General features: G+C 34.5%; 1 long non-coding RNA gene across 2 annotated transcripts in view; it reads left to right on the forward strand.

The window, feature by feature from the left end:
* The window catches only part of LOC116271471, a 165,685-nt gene that overhangs the window by 47,864 nt on the left and 94,319 nt on the right, over window positions 1–23,502 (forward strand). For both annotated transcript variants that reach the window (XR_004180061.1, XR_004180060.1), the window contains exon 3: window positions 3,409–3,807. This is a non-coding gene — a long non-coding RNA (uncharacterized LOC116271471). The remainder of the gene's footprint in view (window positions 1–3,408; window positions 3,808–23,502) is intronic.

Consider the following 23,502-nt stretch of genomic DNA (forward strand, 5'->3'; position numbering starts at 1 on the left):
ATATACGTAAAGATCAATTGTTTGTATAGGCAACTGAGGGCTACTCATCAACATACAGATTTATACTGATTGTAGTAATATCTTGGTTATATGGAAGACATAAAATTATTGCATTTTAAAGATATGACAGCAGAAATAGAGTATCTTTACAAGTTAACCAGATATTAAAGAATTCAAAACAAAGCAATCCAGTCTATGAATCAAATGAGATAGAAGGTGATTCTTTATATAACATATTGTTTACTAATGTATACCTCAGATAAATTTTTTTCAATAGAGAGTATGTCTGCAGTAGTAAATCTGCTTAAATATCAGTGAAAGCATTCCAAAACACACTCAAGCATTAGTAAATTATACTCTCATTTTTAAATGAAAAGACTGAATTTTTTATGAATTTTAAATGAAATGAAAAATTGTCCTGATCTTATGTTACAAGATTGTTTGTTTAACCCAATAAATATTCTGAGAACTGAGTGAGCAATATCTGCAAGTATCACTTTGTCCACATTGTGTCTTTGGATAAAGTAAATGGTTGATTGTCAGGGCCCTTTTTATGAAGAAGGAGATGTCAGGAGACAATGTCCAAACATTGACCAGACTTTCTTACATGGCATATAAAACTTTGGTAATATGTCCAAAAATGATATACTCTCAGTATGCACTAAGCTCCAGGTAACTAACAAAGGATGAGACCACCAATCAATACCCCAAATACAAAACACAAAGAAGAAAAATAATATATTGCTTATTTAAGTGAAAAAGCCTATGCTGGTCAAACATATGCTTTTAGAGCAGAGCAGGACTTTGCTCTTAAACATAAATTTTATGTGTAAGATTTTTAGGAAGGGAGGAATTCAGAGTCTGCCAGACTTTCAGAGGTGGGAGTGAGTTGTTTTTAACTACAGATGTATGCCTGATCAAGTGAGACTTCTTCATTAGTTAACATTCAGAAGCATGTTCGTAAGTGTTAATCTACTTCTGATTGCCTAACTTTTAGAAGCAAAGTGCTGTCACTGGTTGGTTGGCTTGCAGAAATATATTCATTGAGTTGTCCACATTGATAAATAATGATATGGCTACATAATTATCAGATTTTTTTCCCCTAAAAGTAGAAAATGTTTTTTCCCTTTAGCATAATTATCTTCAATAATGTAGAGAGTAGCAAAGTTATGAAAAAAAGCTGATCATCACTGGTCATTAGAGAAATGCAAATCAAAACCACAATGAAATACCATCCCATGCCAGTTAAAATGGCGATCATTAAAAAGTCAGGAAACAACAGATGCTGGAGAGGATGTGGAGAAATAGGAACACTTTTACACTGTTGGTGGGAATGTAAATTAGTTCAACCATTGTGGACGACAGTGTGGCGATTCCTTAAGGATCTAAAACTAGAAATACCATTTGACCCAGCAATCCCATTACTGGGTATATGCCCCAATAATTAGAAATCATTCTACTATAAAGACACATGCACATGTATGTTCATTGTGACACTATTCACAATAGCAAAGACTTGGAACCAACCCAAATGCCCATCCATGATAGACTGGATAAAGAAAATGTTGCACATACACACTATGGAATACTATGCAGCCATAAAAAAGGATGAGTTCATGTCCTTTGCAGGGACATGGATGAAACTGGAAACTATCATTCTCAGCAAACTAACACAGGACAGAAAACCAAACACTGCATGTTCTCACTCATAAGTGGGAGTTGAACAATGAGAACACATGGATACCTGGAGGGGAACATCACACCTCAGGGCCTGTTGGGGTGTGAGGGGCTAGGGGAGGGATAGCATTAGGAGAAATACCTAATATAGATGATGGGTTGATGGGTACAGGAAACCACCATGGCATGTGTATACCTATGTAACAAACCTGCATGTTCTGCACTTGTGTCCCAGAACTTAAAGTATAATTCAAAAAAAATTTACAAAGACATTTTCAGGATGCTTTATGCTGCAAGTAATGGAGACCAAACTCAAACTAGCTAAAACCATAAAAAATGTTTTTGGTTTACATAAGAGAAAGTACAGCAAAAAGTCAGATTTCAAGAATTGACTTAATTCGTCTGTGAATCTCTTTACCTAAATTTTCTAATTCTCCCCTCTACACAGTGTTGGCACCATCTTCAGGCTTTAGAGGAGAGATTAATTCCTAGAATAAGATGGCATCCAAGGAAAACAGTGTTAGCTTTATTAATCAGGAAGATTATTTTTCAACAAATATTGATCTTTTATTATTGATCTCAGTTGGATTACCTATAAAAATTTGAATCAGTCAATGTGAAGGGAGAGGAATTACTTCTAGACCAATCAGACTCACCCCCAGATTTGTGGATGGGTTCACCCTGAGGTGTGTGGGTAGGATTGATACTTGAATAAAATCATGGATCTACAAGGATAGAGGAAGAGAGAATAGATGCTGGAGGGAAACCAATAGTCTACTATATGTCATAAAATGAGAAATACAGTACCTAATATCTGTATTTAACATTTACTATATATTTTCCCTTTTTATTTTATTTGATGCTCATGACCATTATTGATGGTTTTTGGAACAGTTACTTATTTCTTTCAAATCTTTCAACTCCTTTAGGCCCACCCTGCATTTATCCTCATTAAAAAAAAAAAAAAAATCCAATAGAAGCCCATATTCCATTCCTGAAGATAAAATCACCTTGCTCCTGTATGCTTTTCTCTATCTTTAAGGCACTTCATTTATTTATCTTGGAAGTTCTATTGATTTTTTAAGACATTTCTTAGCCCTTCTAACTGTAATTTGTCCCTTTATCATAGTGGTCTCAGTGCTTTGTACATATTTCTGTAATAGCATTTACAAGTTTGTTTTATACTTACATATTTACGTACCTATTTCACAGCTATGATGTGAATCTGGAGGTGAATGGGCAAGGAAGGAAGTGATCAAGGACCTTATTTTAAATATCTTTGCATTTCTAGTAGCTAGCAGTTCCTGGAAGACAGACATTCAATAATCATTAAATGAATAATCAAGGCAGAAGACACGTAGTTGTGTAACTTTGGTAAAATCCATATATTTGTCCTTTCTTCACTTTTCAAATGGCAAAAATGAAGTTAATATGGAGAGTATATAATGAGCATTATTTTCCATGTTTATAAACTTAAAATGAGATGTGTGAGAAAATCTTTTGGAAAAGGAAACTCATGGAGGTAAAATGTAATACTATTATTGTTATTATCATTCATTCACTCTCTATATATTTATTGTTTATTCGGTTTCAGGTGCAGCACATGGAACATACTGCAACTTGAAGGAAATGGTCGCTCACTATTTCTTTTAACATCTCTGCCCCTATTGTTAACTGAGACAAAACAACCATTTGGAGTGTTTTTGTTTTTGTTTTTGCTTTCATTTGCAGATGGACCTTCTCCTACAAGTCTTATCTTTGAAGTCTCCAAAGTCTTGGCGTTTTCCAGGCCAAAGACTTAAAGGCCAAGTGGACCCTAGGGGAGATCTAGTGTCCCATCCAGACAGCCAAGCTCATGCATCCCTGGATTTGGATGTATGGTTTCCCATGGGGCCTTGGACAGATTGGACCCAGCACTGGCACAGGGTTGACTTGGAAGAATAAGCTCCTGGAAACCTCGATTAGTGTTTGGTGTATGAACATTAAACAATACTGAATCTGGAAACAATACATCACACAGCAGGTCTAAGGAAATAAGCAGAAGGCTGGCAGCAGGCCAGGGCCAGGGGCCAAATCGCTCCTCAAGGACAATTCTTCATGGAGAAATGACAGCAGGCTTGAGGACAGCAGGTATGACCTAACAAGATAATGATATTAATTACATTTTGAAAATGGAAAGAGGACAAAATGAAAGTGGTTTTTATTTGCCTATGTAATAACAGATTTTACTTCTTTTGCCCAGCTATCTTGAGTCTGAAAGAAATGGATTTAGTTTTAAAAAATAAGGCAATATTAACTTATGCTAAACATTATTACACCCCAGACACTGTTATATTTGTTTGTTTTAAATGTGTATTGACTTAATACACATAAATAACCTTTGGAATGGGTAGAGTTATTATCACCGTTTTACAGGGAAGAAAAAGGGAGACAAGAGAGGTTAGGCAACTTGCTCTGGGTCACACAGCTAGCAATGATGGAACTAGAAATCAAACAAAGGTAATGTGGTCCCAGAGACCACTCTTTTAAGCATGATGTTGTACTGCCTCTATATTCTGTCATAATTTAAGAGAGGGTGAAATTCACCTGGATGGACAAATAACCCAATGAAACATAAAATTGAATTCAGAAACAGGCTCTTGCACATACATACTCTTGCTATATGATAGAGGTGGAATACAGATCAGTCAGGGAAAAGATTGGACTCTTTAATAAAAAGTGATAAAGCAATTGGTTTTTCATTAGGGAAAATATAAATTTAGGTGCTTACCTCATGCCATGTGCAATAATTAAACCTAAGACTGAAGAGTTACATGTGAAATGCAAAACTTTTCAACTATCAGAAAAATGCATTTATTGCATTTGAGAACAGAATAATTTTTAAAGTATAAACTGTGTAGGTATTTTAAAAAGAATTAAGTTATAATTTAAATTTTTAATTCAACAAGATACATATTTTAAAATGAAAATACAAGTTTACAATTATAGTAAATATTTGCCACACATGAAATCAACAAAAAATTTGAATCTAGAATATGTAAAGCACTTCTATGAGTCAAATAAGTAAATATATACACAACTTAAAAACTGAAGCAAACATATACAGATATTTCACAGAAAAGGAAACATTAATGGACAACAAATATGAAGTAATTCTCAAGCTCATTATTAATCAGGCAAATTCAAACAAAGCCATAAAAGCTTTCATTTCACATTCAGCATTTCGGCAAAAGTTAAAATTTATGACAATGTCAAGAGTTGGCAAGGATGTGAGACAGAGGTGAATGTTATAGACTGCCCTTTGGGTAGAAGTGTATGTTTGTATAATCTCTCTATGAAATAATTTGTCACTACTTGGTAAGCTTGAAGATGTCCAAACTCTAAATTTGAAAGGACAGTTTTCTAACCTCTCTTGTATCTCTGTGTCTTCATTTGTACATTTTACCTAACTCACAAGGCTAGTGTAACGATTTAATGAGTTATACATATAAAGTGCTTTGCTTGGAGCTTGGCATGAAATGAGCAGTGTTATTTTTTTTTTCTGAGATCTTAGTTTGCACATGTCTGTACATCTTAATTGAGATTTAGTAGTCATAGCTTTTAAAATATTCTTTAAGTATGGTTTCTTTGTATCACTTGATCAGGATTCCCTCATGTCTATTATATCAGATTGGGACCTTCAGGATCTAGCATATCATCTTTATAGGAGTATCCATTCAGTGGATTTTATTATTGGCTGAAATTTTAAGTATTAATTGACTTAAATTTTCCTTTTGGTATTCCTGTATCTGGTTACTGTGAATGGTCTTTGTGATAGAGGATTGCTAGGTGGTTACTTTAGGTTGGATAGTTGAAAAATAGGAAAAGAACATTCAGATGGGGAAAGAGCTAATGTAAAGGATCTAAGGGCTCAAGGTGAACTTGTCAAAAAACAAAACAAAATAAAACAAAACAAAGCCAGTGGCTAGAGGGAAGTATATAATCAATTTGGAAAACAAGAACGGGATCATGTCACACTACGTAAGTTTATGTTTTCTTTTGTACAGGTACAAATCCACAAACAATTTACAGCAGAGGTCTATGAAAATATGATTAGCATTTCACAAATACTTTCATGACTGCTTTGTGAAGAATAAATTGCAGATGGACAATAGTGAAAGCAGAGCGACCAGGCAGAGCAATACAGTGATAACCTGGGCAAGAAATGAAGGTGGCTTGAACCAGTAGTTACGAAGTTGAAAGGATTGAATAGATTTGAGATATGTATTGCTGGTAGTCAACAGATGTGCTTAATGATTGAGATATTGGGGAGAATAAAAAAAGAAGACTAAAGGATAATGCATAGATTTTTGGTCTAAACACTGGTACCATCTAATAAGATTTGACAGCCCAATGTACTGTTGGGTAAGAGCAGAGGATGGATAAGGAAATCGGATTTTATTTTGGCATGTTAAGTTTGAGATACAAAGTAGATATTTAATTAAATATGTCATGAGGGCAGGTAGATATATGAGTTTGGTATCCAGTGACAGGTAAGGGCTGAAGATAAAATTGAGGAGCCAGCTGATTTAAACTTATATTTTAAATATAACTTGAACTATATTTTAAATCTATGAGTTTAAGTTTCAGTTTTCTTATTAGGTAACTTCCAGAGACATTTTTGAGAGTCAAATGAAGTAACAAATAAAAGTGTTTTGCAAATTACCCTGGGTACAAAGAACAATGGATTAGGAATTAGAAGATAGGAGTTTTAGTCATGGCACTTTCATTGGCTAGTTTGGCACTTTACATTGGCACTTGAGCCAAGATATGTAATTCATTTGGACTGAGTTTCCTTAGTTATAAAATGATGAAATTAGAATCATAAACTTATTGTTCTCTTTCTTGTCTCATATTTGAAAAGAAAAACTTCCCTCTATTGTTGTTAGTTTCCCTCCTTCACTGAGAAGAGCAGGGCCTATAATTATTTAGCTGCAAATTAATTAAACATGTAAACTTTATAATCACTTTATTGAAAAAACATTAAGCTTCTAAATGGAACATTACAAGAACATCTTAACTTTGAGCCAGAGAAAGGACCCAAGAAGCAGACTGAATTCAGTGTCTGTCTGTGCAATTTTGTACTGAAAGTAATCTTGCTTTTCTTATCTTGATTTGCAGTGGCCAGTTAATTTAGGCAAAGTGGATCCGGGAGTGAGGATAAATAATAGTAAGAAAAAGAAAAAAAAGTATTGGATAGATTTTTTTTTTAATCATGAACAAACAGAAGTCTTTATTTCTATAGTTAAGCAAAGCCTTTATGGGTGGAACAAACATTTTAGAAAGCATAGTTAATTTTGGCTGCATTCATATTTTTCTGTGACCTTGACATTTATATAATCTGGATGCAAATTTGTTATTAGCTTAGAGGACAGGTGAGTATGAACCGGCTAATGGGCAACAGTTTAGAGACCACACAAAGATATTACCAGTCTCTAAGTTCTACATGCCATGCACAGAATCACAAATTTCCAAAGACTAGTTAACTTAGAGCTCAACTTCTTTCCTTTAGGACCAATTATAGACGGCCTTGAACTGATATCTTATGAAAAAACGGATACTATTTTTGTACAATTCTAAATGATAGGTAGTCTCTTTTTCTTCCTTGCATTCTGTTTTTGTTCTTAGAGAAACAAATAGACAAAGAAGTAAACATGTAAACTTATTTGAATATATTGGGTCTTCTGAGAGCTATCTATTCATCTTCATGTTCTTCAAGTATTTGTTATTCAGCTTTCTGCAATACCTCATTAATACAGTTTATCTTTTTATGCATGAGTTCATTTTAGTATTTTACATTTTAAATATGTTAGCCAGAAAGAACTATGATGACTTAGATATTAAATGACAGTTGCAGAACTTCGTGGAATGCACCACCTTCAGGATTGACTCAGTGAGCTTGTGTGATTAGAAAGTCCCATATCTTTCTCTTAAGACTGTTGAGCCAGACATTACCAATTGTACACTTTTATAAAGTTTGAATTTTTTTCAGACTTAAATTTCGTAAGTTTCATATATGGCATTTCCTTCAACCTGACCTGTCTCTTAAAAGCTCTGTGTTCATTTGACTCCCATGATCACTAGAATGCAAATCTACTCTTCCTATTCTTTGTGTTGATGAGACTACTGATGGCCAGCACAGTATTCAAGTCAAGATGTTTTCATTTCAGGGCTTGTCATCAAATACCACTGTGACATATAGTGTCTTTTAATTCTAATCAAACACAAATTAAGCTTTTAGGCTTATTATTTTAATGCATGCATGAGTCGAGTTTTAGAAAACTCTGATCCCTGACAAGCATATTTAATTCTTATTTTTATAATGTAATAATTCCTGTAGTATTGATATCTACTCTTTTTAAAATGATAAAATTTACATTTTCTATGTTACATTTATCCTGGTTTATTTTTGCCTAGGTTCCAGCCATTATATATCATTTGAATATACAATCTGACATCTGTTGTGCTAGCTTGGTCGGTTCTTAAAGTCATACTAAAATGTCTTCTGTCAATCCTTAATGAACTATATAATGAAGAGAAAGCCAAGGAGAGAATTCCATTGACTGTTGAGAGACTTGTCCTTTGCTACTTGGAATCTTTGCTTATGTACTCAATCCTATTTCTGGATCTTATGGCAGAAGATCCTCGATTCTATGCTTCGTTTTCTGGTTTCATGATGTTATTGTGCAGATACTCTGCCTGGATATGGGTAAATTTACCTGCATATCCCTAAGGTACCATAGGGTTGCATCTCTGATGCAGACTCATTTCATAATTCTAACCATTGAGGAATATCTATCTTTAGATAGTTTTAGGTAACTCCTACCCTGCTCTTTTATTTTCTGTTCCCAGCCAATAACCTTATGTTTAAAGCCTACCTCTCCTTCTGTGACTAGTGTGCTAGTCTGTCCCGTCACATAGTTCATGCTTGATATTGCATCTTCTCTGATGATACATGAAGAATATAGATACTATTAAATTGTTATTGTTATCACTTCTTTATTTCTAAAAGATTAGATTCAGTCTTATTATTAACATAATGTTCATAATAACATGATTACCATCATCAGCTTGGTAGTAGTAACAGCATCAAAAGGTTTAATTAGAGCTATTATGTTTGCTGTTTTAATGACATGATGAGTAAAAATCACAAATACTAAGCCATTATTATCCCATCTTCTTCAATGTCAAATGAAGCCTTTCTCAAACCAACCATGCCATGTCCTCCATTGATTAGCATCACCTCTAAAGATGGTAATTTATTTGGAATTGATCGGTCATTAATTTAACAATTTAACATTTTTAAATGCCAAGATTTAAATCTGAATACTAAGTCAGGAGGCCAAAAGCTGCATTCATGTATACTGGCTTCTTAAATAAGGTTTAGAGATCCCAGAAATTCTCATATTCATATTAGTTGACCAAAACAGGCTTAACTGGCCAATTTGACTTTTTCAACTAGAGAAGAGCATTTACATTTTAAAACTGCTTTCATTGCTTCAGATGCTTTGTCTGTGCTTAATTCTCATTACAATTATGTAATTGTATATAATTATATAACTGTTATCTTCATTTTGTAGATAAGGTAACCAAAGCTAAGAAATATAAAAGAGCTACACTAAGGAAATAAAGAGTAGAATCAAGGTGTGCATAAATACATCTGACCTCAATGCCTGTTTTCTTTTTCTATTCTGCCTTACAGGAAGAAAATTTTCCTAGCACTTTACTAGGTATATTATCTTGAAAAACTTCTTTAATTCTCCTAACTATAACATGGGTATGAGAATAGTAACCATCCCTTAGAATTGCCTTGAAGATTTAATATAAAGTTCTTATTACAATTTATATCATGTAGGTGATTAAATATACATTATATGATAATGATAAAGATAATGAAGATAATTCTTGCTGTAGATTAAACCATTCAGAAAAATTCCAGAGGAAGTTATATGGTGTTTTAGAAATAACACTTTATTAGGAATGTACTCAAGGAAAGAAAGTACTACAAGGTGCTTCTAAGATTTCAAGCCTGGTTGAGGGAGAGAATTAGAGTGTCAGTATAAAAGAGAGAAATAATAAAAGTAATGATCTACTTGGGAGTAAAAAAAGATGGGCTTCATTATTGGCACACAGAGTTCCATGGAGTCTCTATCAGACTGTCAAGATGGGGATAGCCAACTTGGAATTGCATCAGTGGGAATCGTGATAAGGAGAATCGTGAGAGCTAAAAAACTATGTCTGTGAGGTCTCTGCATGCATCTCTGTTGAAGCTAATAGAGTCAATAAAATAGATCAGAATGAGAATTTAAAGTGTACAAAGAAAAGAAATGGGAACAGAAACCTCATAGCATCTACATTAAGACCAGAAATAAAGAACACATTTACCAGCAAGAAATAACCGAGGCCCAGGAGTTAATCTACTACCTAAATTTGTTGACTATAAAACAATTAGAGGTTTTTCTGGGGAGTAGTTGGGGGTGGTGGATAATTATAACTGACTTCTTGTTTGTTGTTTAACTCAATAATCAAAATACCCCTGCCCGTTTGAAACAAGTTGTGAAGATACTTTTGCCTCCTCAACTTTTTGTCCATACCACAGAAATTTGAAGCTGTAAATTGAAGAAAAAATGACTATTTTGTTTTATTTTCTGCTTTTTTATAGCATCAGGGTAATTTCTATATATTCCCTTTAACTTTCTTCTATTCAGACACTGCAGATATTAGGACAGAAAGCATAGGGCTGGAAGACTGAGGTAGGTAGTAGATATTTTAATCTAGGGATAGTCTTCTTGACTGACGTTAGGTTGTAACTCTACCTGCTTGACTGTAAATTTTGAGGACAGAGAATATGTTTTTATATATAAGCAATCAAATATTGTTAAGCAAATAAATACATAACAAATGAACAGATAGATAAGGGATTTTCCCAGATAAATAGCCATGCTTAGAATTCTAGTTTTTCATATATTTTAACCATTTAGAGAATGAGATAAGCAAGCAATGGGAAGTGAAAAGAATATTACCTTAGCAACGCTGAACTAGATAAATGAGTACTTAGCAGTGGGATTTATAGAGAAAGCTTTGCAAATCTAGCTGTCCTCTAACTGTGGTTCTGGAAAGTGGATTCCTCTATTACCTAAATAGTTGGTGAAGAAAGGCAGGAAAAATCCATATGCAAATTCTCTTTCTTTCCTCAGTCCACTGTCAAGTGTCCTGTCATATAATCTTACTTAGATTCAAGGGAAGTTTGAAATGCAGTGTTCTTGTGCACTCACAAGGTTAAATGAGATTGATGAACTTTTAGCTACTGTTCGGTTTTTCAACCTCTGAAACTCAGTAATTACGTGACCTGCTTTAGCAAACATTTTGCATTTAACAAGAATCTCCCCCGGACAAATCTGTTGTATCTCTTTCCTGTCAACTGATGCTAACTTCTAAGCAAATATCAGATGCTTTCGAATTTTGTTTCATTGGTACCTCGGTTTTGATACTAATTTTTGGATTAATTTGAACTATTCTGCAGCATCAAAACACTCCCCACCCCCAAATCTCATGACTTAACTCAGTTAAAAACTGTTATTACCTCATGTCTCAGTGTGCTATAGAGAAGGAGAAGAATTTCCCTGCTGACACTTCCAAGCAGGGACTCAAGGACCTCGGCTCCTTTTCTAGAGTGGTACCATTATCTCATGCATGTAGATGAGAAAAAGTGAGTAGATGGAAAATCATGAAAGATAGGTATGATCAGTTTCTTTTTGGCTACTGTGTGGACAAATAGGCTCTAAAAGGTAAAGGTAAGGAAGGCATAGACTGGTTGGGAGACTACTGGAATAATCTAGATGAGAGCTGCTGATGATTGAAGAGGGGAATTAGAGGGGGAGGTAGTGAAGAGACAGGATAGTAGATAAAAATTTAGAGTACAACCCATGAGTCCAAGTTATATGGCTAATAAGTAGCAGAACCCAGATTCAGTTCTTATCTAATGTCTGAGTTTATTGCACTATTCCATGTGGCTTTAACTTTACTCTTCAGCTTATGTGTGGAATAAGCAAATACTTAACAGTCTTTTTTTGTTTGTTTGTTTTTTGTGGCTCAAGATACACAATTCTCCCCTGCTGTGATGGATCCTGACTAGCAGGTTCACAATCTAGTCATTTGTGGGCATGGGGAGAGGCTCTCACCCATTGAGACTGCTCATACTTCTTGTTAATGAATAAGCTACACTACTCAATTGCTCAGTCAAGTGTTTTTTTTTTCCCCCCACAATCCTCATGGATTTGCTTGTTTCATCCATTTTCTTGTTTACCAAGAGGCAAGTCAGGTGGTCTGGGATTGCTGCTTTGCCTCTAGCTGGCTTCAAGTTGAAATGACTGAATTCAACACCACTGTTGAGACAATGTACAACCCTTGTTCTTTAATTACTCCTACTTACTTTCACCACATATTGTGATTCATTTGCTTAAAATCACTGCAATAGTTGCTGCCATAACAAATGCTTTCCTGAGAGTCAGATTAATGTTCCCCTTTGTTTCCAGCTTATCTGCAGCCTGTCTGCAGTAATATACTCAACCCAAACAAGCGTATTTTTCACTCACAGCCTGCCTTTTATGAGTCCCACTGACAGTTCCTTAATAAATAATGCATTTCTAAATGTTCCTAAGCTTTTCTCCTTATTAATAATTCCAGTAGCTTTCCCATGGCTGAGGGGTTTAATTTGGTCACTGACTCGATTTTATTCTTGCCTGTTTCTCTATATTTTACTTTTTGAAACTAGTGTCTGGACAAGAAGGAGGTTAAAACAGTGCTCTATCGTAGCTGGTATTCAATAATTGTGAGTTAGTACACACTACACATTCACATGTATAATGGAGACTTTCTTGGGTGTTTTTTTTTTTTTTTTTTTGTACCTCTGGTCCTTTTGCCATGAGAACAAAACAAAATCCTAGAATCCCATTGAAAGATACCTTCAGGTTGATTCTCTGGGGACGTATTTGTCACTATGTTTGCAAAATGCATTCAGATTAGCATGTTTAAGTATGAGATGTTTATTTTTGGTGTTTTCAACAAACTATCTTTCTTTGTGTTTATCTGTAATGATGTGGAATTGTAACTAATGCCTAAAGGAAGTCTTTGATCTTTGTTACAAAAAAAGTGTTGGTTCAATGCATAAAGAAACAAAAATAGTCAATTTGAGGAAAAGAAGAATAAATTCATGTAATTACTCATTCTTCACACTGTGTTTCTCTGTTCTGATAACGCTAACTGGGAATGTCCCTTCCATTCTTCTTCCGTAAAGCATTTTCTTCATAGCTGAGATCCATGTCTCCCTATTCTGAAATCACCAGTTTATGGCTACCCAGTGGATGAATTTTTAAGTACTCCCCTGTAGTATTCCCTACTGTTTCATCATTATTATTTCTTCCAAGCATATTATGAATTGAAGGAGGTGGGAGCAAGGCTTTGGCTTAGTTACATAGCATTTCATGTGAGATTTATCAGAGAAAGGACACTCAATATATGTATTATAATTAATTGATTTATTTACTTCTATTTACATGTTATCTTTTGTGTGTGTTTTGTATCTTTTTTTTGTATGCTTGTCAGGAATTGTCTTTTTTTGTGGAAACTACACAAGCCAGCAATTATGTTTCAGGTTTTTTTTTTTAATCTATGCTGACAACCAGATTATTCTGCATATAGTAGGAGTTAATAAATGATGATGTACTACAAAGAAAGAGACAGAAAATTTCACCATAATAAGAAAGTTGTTGAGTAAATTCATTTTTCTAGAAAAACTAAACAGTTTTAAATACTAACTATAACATATAATTTGCTTGATTCTTTGTGCTGTTGTAAAACCAGTTTAGCTCCTACACTACATATACTCAGGTTTTGAAAAGAAAAGTGGTGTTACAAATAAAGGTAAACAAGTTTGGATTCTAAGAAATTTTGATTTGCAATTCTGATAATCCTATTATGGCATGTGGAACCTCACAAAAGCATTCAGTCTTTGGAGGGAATACACTATCAATTTCCCACCAGGATTCTCTAGTCCTATCTTTTCAATGCACACCAATCAACTTCCAACTGCTACCACCTGTGCTTTTTACTTGAACACTTTCTCTTGTCACAGAAATCTCTAATTCTGCACTGGTTGGGTGGAACAATTCTGAGTTGTGTGCCCTACCCTCACTCCTACAATTTCCCTGTGGGCTTAATCTCTAGTCTTCTATAGTGGTAGTTGGTTTCTCATTTGCCTTTTATTGTTTACCTTTACTTTGCTGTGCTTCCCTTCCCTGTCCCAATTCCCAACTTCCATACCAGCATTCCTGTCACCCTCAAAATACAATCCTCACACTTGAATTCTTGAATTTGTGCCTATTTCTAGGGGAACTCAAACTAAAACACTGAGATATGCTTCTTATTTCAACAGAAATTTATTTTTTATTTCAATTATTTGAATTTATGCTTTACTGATTTTTTTTAATGGAAACCCACTCTGGACAAATATAGAATTCTTCATGTGATGGCCCTAAGATTGCATGAATATGTACATTTCACTTGAGAAATAGGAAGAAGCACCCTCCTGAGGAGAGCCTGCTGAACGAGCTTAACCTAAATCCTCCTTAAAACATGTAGTGTCTGTATTAGTCTCTTCTCATGCTGCTAATAAAGACATACCCAAGACTGGGTAATTTATAAAGGAAAGAGGTTTAATTGACTCACATTTCAGCATGGCAGGAGAGGCCTCAGGAAACTTACAATCGTGATGGAAGGGGAAGCAAACACGTCCTTCTTCACATGGCAGCAGCAAGGAGAAGTGTAAAGTGAAGACGGGGAAAAGCCCCTTGTAAAGCCATCAGATCTTGTGAGAACTAACTCACTATCACAACCACAGGATGGGGGAAACTGCCCCATAATTCAATTGTCTCCACCTGGTTCCTCCCATGACACATGGGGATTATGGGAACTACAGTTCAAGATGAGATTTAAGTGGGGACACAGCCAAACCATATTAGTGTCATTCGCAGGGATGTTGAGAAAGGCAAATAAAATCTTTGGTAACCAGCTCATATTTGGAAGAAACACTCACTTTGAAATAAAAGGGAAAATTTTAGTTTTTATGTTTAAAGGGAGTACAAACAAACCAAAGTTCTAATACCATGAGCATAGCAAAACTGAGATAAAAATGCAAACCTATTGATGTACTCACAGTCTCACATCTCGGGTAATGCTCTAAAGTTCCTTCATTTCCATCTGATGGCTAATCCAAAGACAACGTTTCTCAGGAATAGCTGATTGGTTGTCTGCAAATAGTCAGTCCCTGAAACTACAGTTTGGATGTGAGGCATTGGCTCAATGAAGCAGAGAGATGGCATGAAGTAGCCTGGAACTGATTTTCTCTTCTGACTGCATATATCAGAGCCTGATTTACCACTCGTTTATAATTAGAGTATTGATCAGTGTGCCGATTCACTAAGAACACAAGTTAACATATTATATGCTATCCAAAACGTCAATTGCAAATTCTTATAGCTTGTATTTGGGGGTCAAGTAGTTTTAAGTATGATTTTGTGTGTTGCCCATACACCAATTCAATTTCTGTAGCTTTGCTTGTGATGTGCCTTCTACCACACACCCTCCTGCTTTGGTGTCTACTGAACTTTATTTGCATTGCAATGCCCGAAGTCACATGGAGTCAGATTTCATTGCCCCACAAAGGCTTGTATTACATTCCAAGTTCTTCTGCAGTTAATGTCAAAACCACTCACTGGTTTCTCTTTTGAGGTAATTATTGTTTCATGCCTGCATGCATGTCCTTTCTAATATGATAGTAAGATAGTAAACAACTTGAGGGTTTTAACTTGCTTTTATTTTATTTTCATGATGTCTACCACTCTTTGGGCACTTAGCTTTTCTCTCTCTCTCTCTCTCACATACACACACACATTTTTCTTAAATAAATGAACCATTCATTATTTTAAAGAATTAGGTGGATACTTGCTAACATTTACCCTTGCTTTTACTTTCTGTGAACATTCTCTTTAACAATGAACAATGATTTTTGAAGTGTTCTCAGTCTCCTGAAACCCTTTCGTTAACTTCTACCCTGTTCCTGTCAGTGAGAATCTTGTCTTTAAGTATTTCAAAAACGTTGCTACTAAGAGTGGTCTTCCTGCCCAATTTATACAGACATACTTTCATATGCATCCAAAGATCAGAAGTACAGTTCTTCTCTAAAATCAGAGAATGAGGTGCTCAACAGCAACCTTTCCACCTGTGCATTTGGTTCCATGACTGAGTCTCTCAAGTCTTCAACTTTTCTAACTGTATTGACTTCCTGTTCAATCCAGACACACTCTCTAATCTCTCATTCTATTCCAACTACATACATTTTCTGTCTCTCATTCTCTTCACCAATTACTGGAATCTATTATTAACCCCACTTCTGGACTCATTCTATGAGGTTCTCATCAAAGATACTAAGTGCCAAATGCAGGAAGCATTTTTAGTTCACGTATTACTGGACCTCCTCTACTATATTTCATCTTGTTCATCACTTTCAATTTCATAAAAGATTCCCTTTTTTACTATTCTCCTGCATAGCTCTGTTGCCTAGTTCTGAAAGCTTCTTTCTCTGTGATGATCCTTTCTCCTCAGTGTTGCATCCCTCACAGATCTGCCCTCAGCTAATTCCTCTTCTCTATGTGTGTTCTCTTCATAGATTATTTCACGTTTCTTTGTATCAATTAATAGCAATATGCTGAATCTCAATTACTACCTCTACTAGAGAGCTCTACTTTAAGCTTTAGGTCTACATATTTGATTGCATGTTGGGTACATTCACAAATATTCTATATCCAACAAGTCCAAAATGTACTCACTAGTTTTCACCTTAATGAAATTGCCTTTTTATCAATCAACAATTGATATAGTTATTCTCCCAAATATCTTTCTAGTCCACTTTGTCTTCTCTATTTGTGTAATAATTCAAGCTCGCCATCTCTCAGTGGGACTGCTGCAGCCACCTATCAATTTGTCTACATGTCTACAGGACTGGTTCTTCATATCCAATGTCCTCTTTCACTGAAGCAATTTTTCTAAAGCGTAAATTGGTTCATTTTCTTCTGCTGAGAAAGGAAACATTTGCTCTCTTCCATAATAAAGTGTAGCTTACTTAATGCAGCTTGTAATGATCCCCACAGTCTGTTGCCAGCCCATCCCTATAGTCTTATTTCTCTTAACTCTTGTCCTAAACTATTATAGGAACATGGAACTCACTGTAGCTTCCCACATACCTGTCTAGTCATATCTATCTATCTATCTATCTATCTATCTATCTATCTATCTATCTATCTATCTATCTATCTATCTATCTTTCTATCTAGCTATCTATAAATATATCATCTATCTACCTATCATCTTTCTATATATCTATATATTTTGTCCTCACTCTGAACTTTTATTTATTTCTGTACTCTGACGTAAAATCTCCACCTCCTCCACCTCAATTAAGCACACTTATTCTCTACTTTAAAAATAGAAATATTTTTAGAGCAGTTTTAGTTTCACAGTAAAATTTTTAAAAAGGTACAGAGATTTCCCATATACTCCCTGCCCCCATAGATACATAGCCTCCCCATTGTCAGTATCCTGTACCAGAGTGATACTTTGTTCCTGATGAAACTACATGGCACATCATTAGCAACAAAAAAGCATAGTTTACATTAGAGTTCACTCTTGGTATTGTATATTTTGTGGGGTTAAACATACATAAAATGACATGTATCGACTGTTGTAGTATTATACACAATATTTCACTGCCCTAAAAATCCTCTGTTCTCTGCTGCTTCAGTCCTCTCTCCCTCCCTCCCTTCCAATCCTGGCAACCACTGATATTTTTACTGTTTCCATAGTTTTAACTTTTTTAGAATATCATATAGTTGGAATCATACAATGTGCATCCCTATTAGGTTGGCTTCTTTTACATAGTAATATGCATTTCAGTTTACTCTATGTCTTTTCATGGCTTGATAGCTCATCTCCTTTCAACACTGAATTATGTTACCACAGTTTGTATATCTATTCACTTCCTGGAGGACATCTTGGTTGCATGCGAGCACTGGCTATTATGAGTAAAGCTACTATAATCATCTAGGTACAGGTTTGTTTGTGTGGATATATATTTTCAACTCCTTTGGTTAAATACCAAAAACTTGATTGATGAATCATATAGTAAGGGTATGTTTAATTTTATAAGAAACGGCCAAACTGCATACCAAAGTGCACCATTTTTTATTTCTACCAACAATGAATCCTGTTGCATCACGTTCTTTCCAGCATGTCAGTGTTCTGGATTTTGGTCGTTCTAACAGTTGTAAAGTATTGCCTTACTAGAGTTTTAATTGGTATTTCCCTGGTGACATATGCTATGGAGCACCTTTTCATTTCCCCTTTTTACTTATGTGCCTTCTGTATGTTTTTTATGGTGAGATATCTGTCAAGCTCTTTGGTCTTTTTTGTCTTCTTACTATTGAGTTTTCAGTGTTTTCTCTTTATTTTGGGTAAATGTGCTTTATTAGATATGTCTTTTGCAAATATTTCTCTCAATCTGTGGCCCGTTTTTTTCATTCTCTTGACGGTGTATTTAACAGAACAGAAATTTTTTACTTTAATGAATTCTAGCTTATTATTTTTTCTTTTATAAGTATGTTGATACCATCATACCTAAACTTCATCACCAAACCCAAGGCCATCTAAATTTTCTCCTATGTTTTCTTCTAGGAGTTTTATAGTTTTGCATTTTTACGTTTAGGTCTGTGATCAATTTGAGTTAATTTTCATAAACCTAAGATCTGTCGAGATTCATTTTTTATACATGAATCTCCAGATGTTTAAGCACAATTTATTGAAAAAAAAAAAAAACTGTCTATACTTTGTTGTGTTACCTTTGCTTCTTTGATAAAGATCAGCTGATTATATGGGTCTATTTCCAGGGTCTGTATTCTGTTCCATTTTTTTTGTCTATTATTTCACTAACATCACACTGTCTTTATTACTATAGCTTTATGATAAATCTTAAATTTGGGTAGTGTCAGTCCATTCACTTTGTTTTTCTCCTTCAATACAGTATGGCCTATTGTGGATCTTTTACCTGTTCATATAATTTTAGAATCTGTTTTATCAATATTCACAAAATAATTGATGAAGTTTGAATTGGGGATGCATTGAATCTATAGATCAAATTGGAAAGAACTGGTATCCTCACAAAATTGAATCTTACTATCCATTAACATAAAATATTTCTCCATTTATTTAGTTCTTTGATTTCTGTGATCAGAATTTTGCAGCTTTCCTTATATAGTTATTGTACATATTTTTATTTTGTGGAGTGTTAATTTAAATCACATTATGTTTTTAATTCCAAATTCAGCTTGTTTATTACTGGTATATAGAAAGGTGATTGGCTTTGGTATATTAATATTGTATTGTACAACCTTGACATAGTCATGTATTTGTTCTAGTAGGTTTTTCTTATTGATTCTTTTAGATTTTCAACATAATTAGTGATGTCATCTGCCAAGTTTTATTTCTTTCTTCCCAATCAGCATATTTATATTTCCTTTTCTTATCTTATTGCATTAGGTAGAACCTTCAGTACAATGTTAAAAAGCAGGTGAGAGGAGATATCCTTGCCTTCTTCCTGATCTTATTAGAAAGGCTTCTAGTGTCTCATTAAGTGTGTTGTTAACTGCAGGGTTTTTGTAGATTTTCTTTCATAAGTTGAGGAAGTTTCCCTCTATTTCTACTTTACTGATAGTTTTACTATGAGGAAGAGTTGTATTTTGTCAAATTTTTTTTTGCACAACAGTAAAGTGTTCATTGAATTATTCTGAAGTTTATTTAGACATGTTCTTTTTTTTCCAGCTTTTATCTTAGATTCAGGGGGTACATGTGCAGGTTTGTTATATGGGTATATTGTGTGATTTTGAGGTTTGAGGTGTGTATGATCCCATCACCCAGGTAAGAGAGTAGTATCCAATAGTTATTTTTTTAACCATTTCCCCTCCCCCCACTTCTAGTTGTCCCCAGTGTCTACTGCTGCTATTTTTATGTCCATGAGCACTCAGTGACTAGCTCCCACTTATAAATGAGAACAGATGGTATTTGGTTTTCTGTTTGTGTGTTAATTTGCTTTGGAAAATGGCTACCTACTGCATCCATGTTGCTGCAATGCACATGATTTCATTCTTCTTTATGTCTGCATAGTATTCCATGGTATATGTGTACCACATTTTCTTTAGCCAATTCAACATTGATGGGTATTTAAGTTGATTTCATGTCTTTGCTATTATGAATAGTGTTTTGATGGATGTGCTAGTGCATGAGTCTTTTTGGCAGAACAATTTATTTATAAGTTCTTTCAGAAATCTCCAAACTACACTTCACAGTGGCTGAAGTAATTTACATTCCCACCAAAAGTGTATAAGACTTCTCTTTTCTTTGCAATGTTACCAACATCTGTTATTTTTTGGTTTTGATATGAATTTCTCTGATGAGTAGTGATGTGAAGCATTTATTTCATATGTTTGTTGGGTGCTAGTATGTCTTCTTTTGAGAAATGTCTTTTCACATCCTTTTCCCATTTTTTAAATGGGATTATGTTTTTTGCTTATTCAATTGTTATATTCCTCATAGATTTTTAATATTAGGACTTTGTTAGATGTATAGTTTGTGAATATTTTCTCTGACTCTATTTGTTGTCTGTTTACTCTATTGATAGTGTCTTTTGCTTTGCAGAATGTGTTTAGTTTTATTAGGTTCCATTTGTCAATTTTTGCTTTTGTCACAATTGCTTTTGAGATCTTAGTCATAATTTCTTCCCCAAGGCTAATGTTGAGAATGCTGTTTCCTAGGTTTTCTTCTAGGATTCTTACAGTTTGAGATCTTATATTTAAACCTTTAACCTAAATTGAGTTAATTCTTATATATGGTGAAAGGGAGAGGTCCAGTTTCAGTCTTCTACATATGGCTAGCTAGCTATCCCAGCACCATTTATTGATAAGGAAGTCCTTTCCCCATTGCTTATTTTTGTCGACTGTGTCAAAGATCTGATAACTGTAGCTGTGCGACTTTATTTCTGGGTTCTCTATTCTGTTCCATTGGTCTGTGTGTCTGTTTGTGTACTAATACCATGCTGTTTTGGTTACTATGTAGCCTTGTAGTATAGTTCAAAGTTGGATAATGTGATGCTTCTGATGACTTTGTTATTTTTGCTTGGGATTACTTTGGCTATTTGAGTTTTTATTTTATTCCATATGGATTTAGAATTGCTTCTTTTCTAGTTCTATGAAAAATGACATTTGTTGTTTGATAAGAATAGTGTTAAATTTGTAGATTGCTAAGAGCAGCCTGGCCATTTTAACAATATTGATTCATCAAATCCATGACCATGGAATGTTTCTCCATTTGTTTGTGTCACATATGATTTGTTTTGACAGCATTTTGTAGTTCTCTTTTTAGAACTCTTCACCTCTTTGTTTAAATATATTCCTAGGTGTGTGTATGTGTGTATGCCTATCATAAATGGTGTTGCTTCAGTTTTTTTTCCTCAAATTAATCTATTAATTTAATTAAAAATTCTAATAAATATTCAAGCACTTTTTTTGTAGCACAGGACACAGAAACCACATATTAGAGTAAAAAGAAAATCAAGAGCAACTAAGACAACCTTTAAAAACTGAGAAAGGAGAGGAAGCATGTCCTGTAAGGAGACACGAATTATTATAAATTATAGTAATAATATCTATGTGTATTGGTACAAAGTTATACAATTTGGCCCTCAGCTCGAATGTTCTTGGTGTATAGATATGCTACTGATTTTTGTACATTGATTTTGTGTCCTGAAACTTTATTGGTCATTTATCAGTTCCAGGAGCTTTTTGGTGGAGTCTTTAGCGTTTTCTAAGTGTAGAATCCCATTGTTCCCAGAGCTAGTTTGACTTCTTTTCCTGTTCGGATAACTGTTCTTTCTTTTGCCTGAATGCTCTGGCCAGCACTTTCAGTACTACGTTGAATAGGGGTGGTGCATTTTTCCATTTCTTAAGAGGAATGCTTCTAGTTTTTGCCCATTCAGTATTATGTTGGCTATGGGTTTGTCATAGACAGCTTTTGTTATTTTGAGGTATGTTCCTTCAATGCCTACTTTCTCGAGTGTGTTTGTGTGTGTGTGTGTGTGTGTGTGTGTGAATCATGAACTGTTGTTGGATTTTACCAAAAGCTTTTTCAACATTTATTGAGATGATGATATGGTTTTGTTTTAAATTCTGTTTATGTGCTGAATCACATTAATTGATTTGTGTTTGATGAAACAACTTTGCATCCCATGAATGAAGCATCCTTCATTGTGGTGATTTAACTTTTTGACGTGCTATTGATTTCAATTTGCTGATACTTTATTGGGGAATTTTGGGTCTATATACATCATGGATATTGCCCTAGAGTTTTCTTTTTCTGTTGTGTCTTTGCCATGTCTTGGTATCAGAGTGGATTCTGGTTTATATAACGAATTAGCAAGGAGTCCGTCCTTGCTATTTTGATTTTTTGGAATAGTTTCAGTAGGATTGGTACCAGTTCTTCTTTGTATGTTTGTTACAATTTGGCTGTGAATCTATCTGGCCTAGGGCATTTCTTTCTTTCTTTCTTTTTTGGTTGGTAGGCTTTTTATTATTGATTCAAATTTAGAACTCTATATTGGCCTCTTCGGGATTTCAGTTTCTTCCTGATTCAAAAATGGAAGATTATTTGCTTCCAGGAATTTATTCATTTCCTCTACATTTTATAGTTTGTGTGCATAGAGCTGTTTATAATTGTCTCTCAGGGCATTTTATATTTCTCTGGGGTCAGCTATAATGCCACCTGTGTCATTTTTTATTCCACTTATATGGATCTTCCATTTTGTTCCTCGTGAATCTAGTTAGTGGTCAGCTAATCTTGTTCATTTTTTCAAAAAACCAACATTTAGTTTGTTGATTTTTTTTTTTGAATATTGATCTCAATCTTGCTTATTTATGCTCTGATTTTAGTTATTTATTTTCTTCTGCTGGCTTTGGGCTTAGTTTGTTCTTGTTTTTCTAGTTTCTTTAGATGTGATGTTAGATCATTAATTAGAGATCTTTCTAACTTTTGTGGTAGGTGTTGAGTGCTATGAGCCTTCCTCTTAACACTGCTTTTGCTGCATCCCAGAGATTTTGGTATGCTCCGTCTCTGTCTTCCTTCATTTCAGGGTTTTTTGTTTGTTTGTTTGTTTTGTTTTGTTTTTGCTTTTTGCTTTAATTTCACTGTTTACCTAAAAGTCATTCAGGAGCAAGTCGTTTAATTTCCATGTAGTTGTGTGGTTTTGAGAGATCTTTTTGGTATTTATTTCTGTTTTTATTCCACTGTGGTCTGAAAGTGTGATTGCTATGGTTCTGATATTTTGGAATTCATTGAGGCTTGCCCTATGGCCAAGCATGTGGTCAATCTTAGAGTATGTTCTGTGTGCAGATGAGAAAAACGTATATTCTGTGGTTGATGGGTGGAGTATTATGTAGATGTCCATTAAGTCCTATTGGTCAAGTGTCAAATTTAAGTTTAAAATCTTTTTATTAGTTTTCTGCCTTGATGATCTGTCTAATGCTGACAGTAGAATGAAGCCCTCCACTATTATTGTGTGGCTAAGTATTTTCATAAACCTGGAAGGTCTAGTTTTTTGAACCTGGGTGCTCTTATTTTGAGTGCATATAT

This window comes from Papio anubis, chromosome 19 (assembly GCF_008728515.1).
Source record: "Papio anubis isolate 15944 chromosome 19, Panubis1.0, whole genome shotgun sequence".
Taxonomy (NCBI): Eukaryota; Metazoa; Chordata; class Mammalia; order Primates; family Cercopithecidae; genus Papio; species Papio anubis.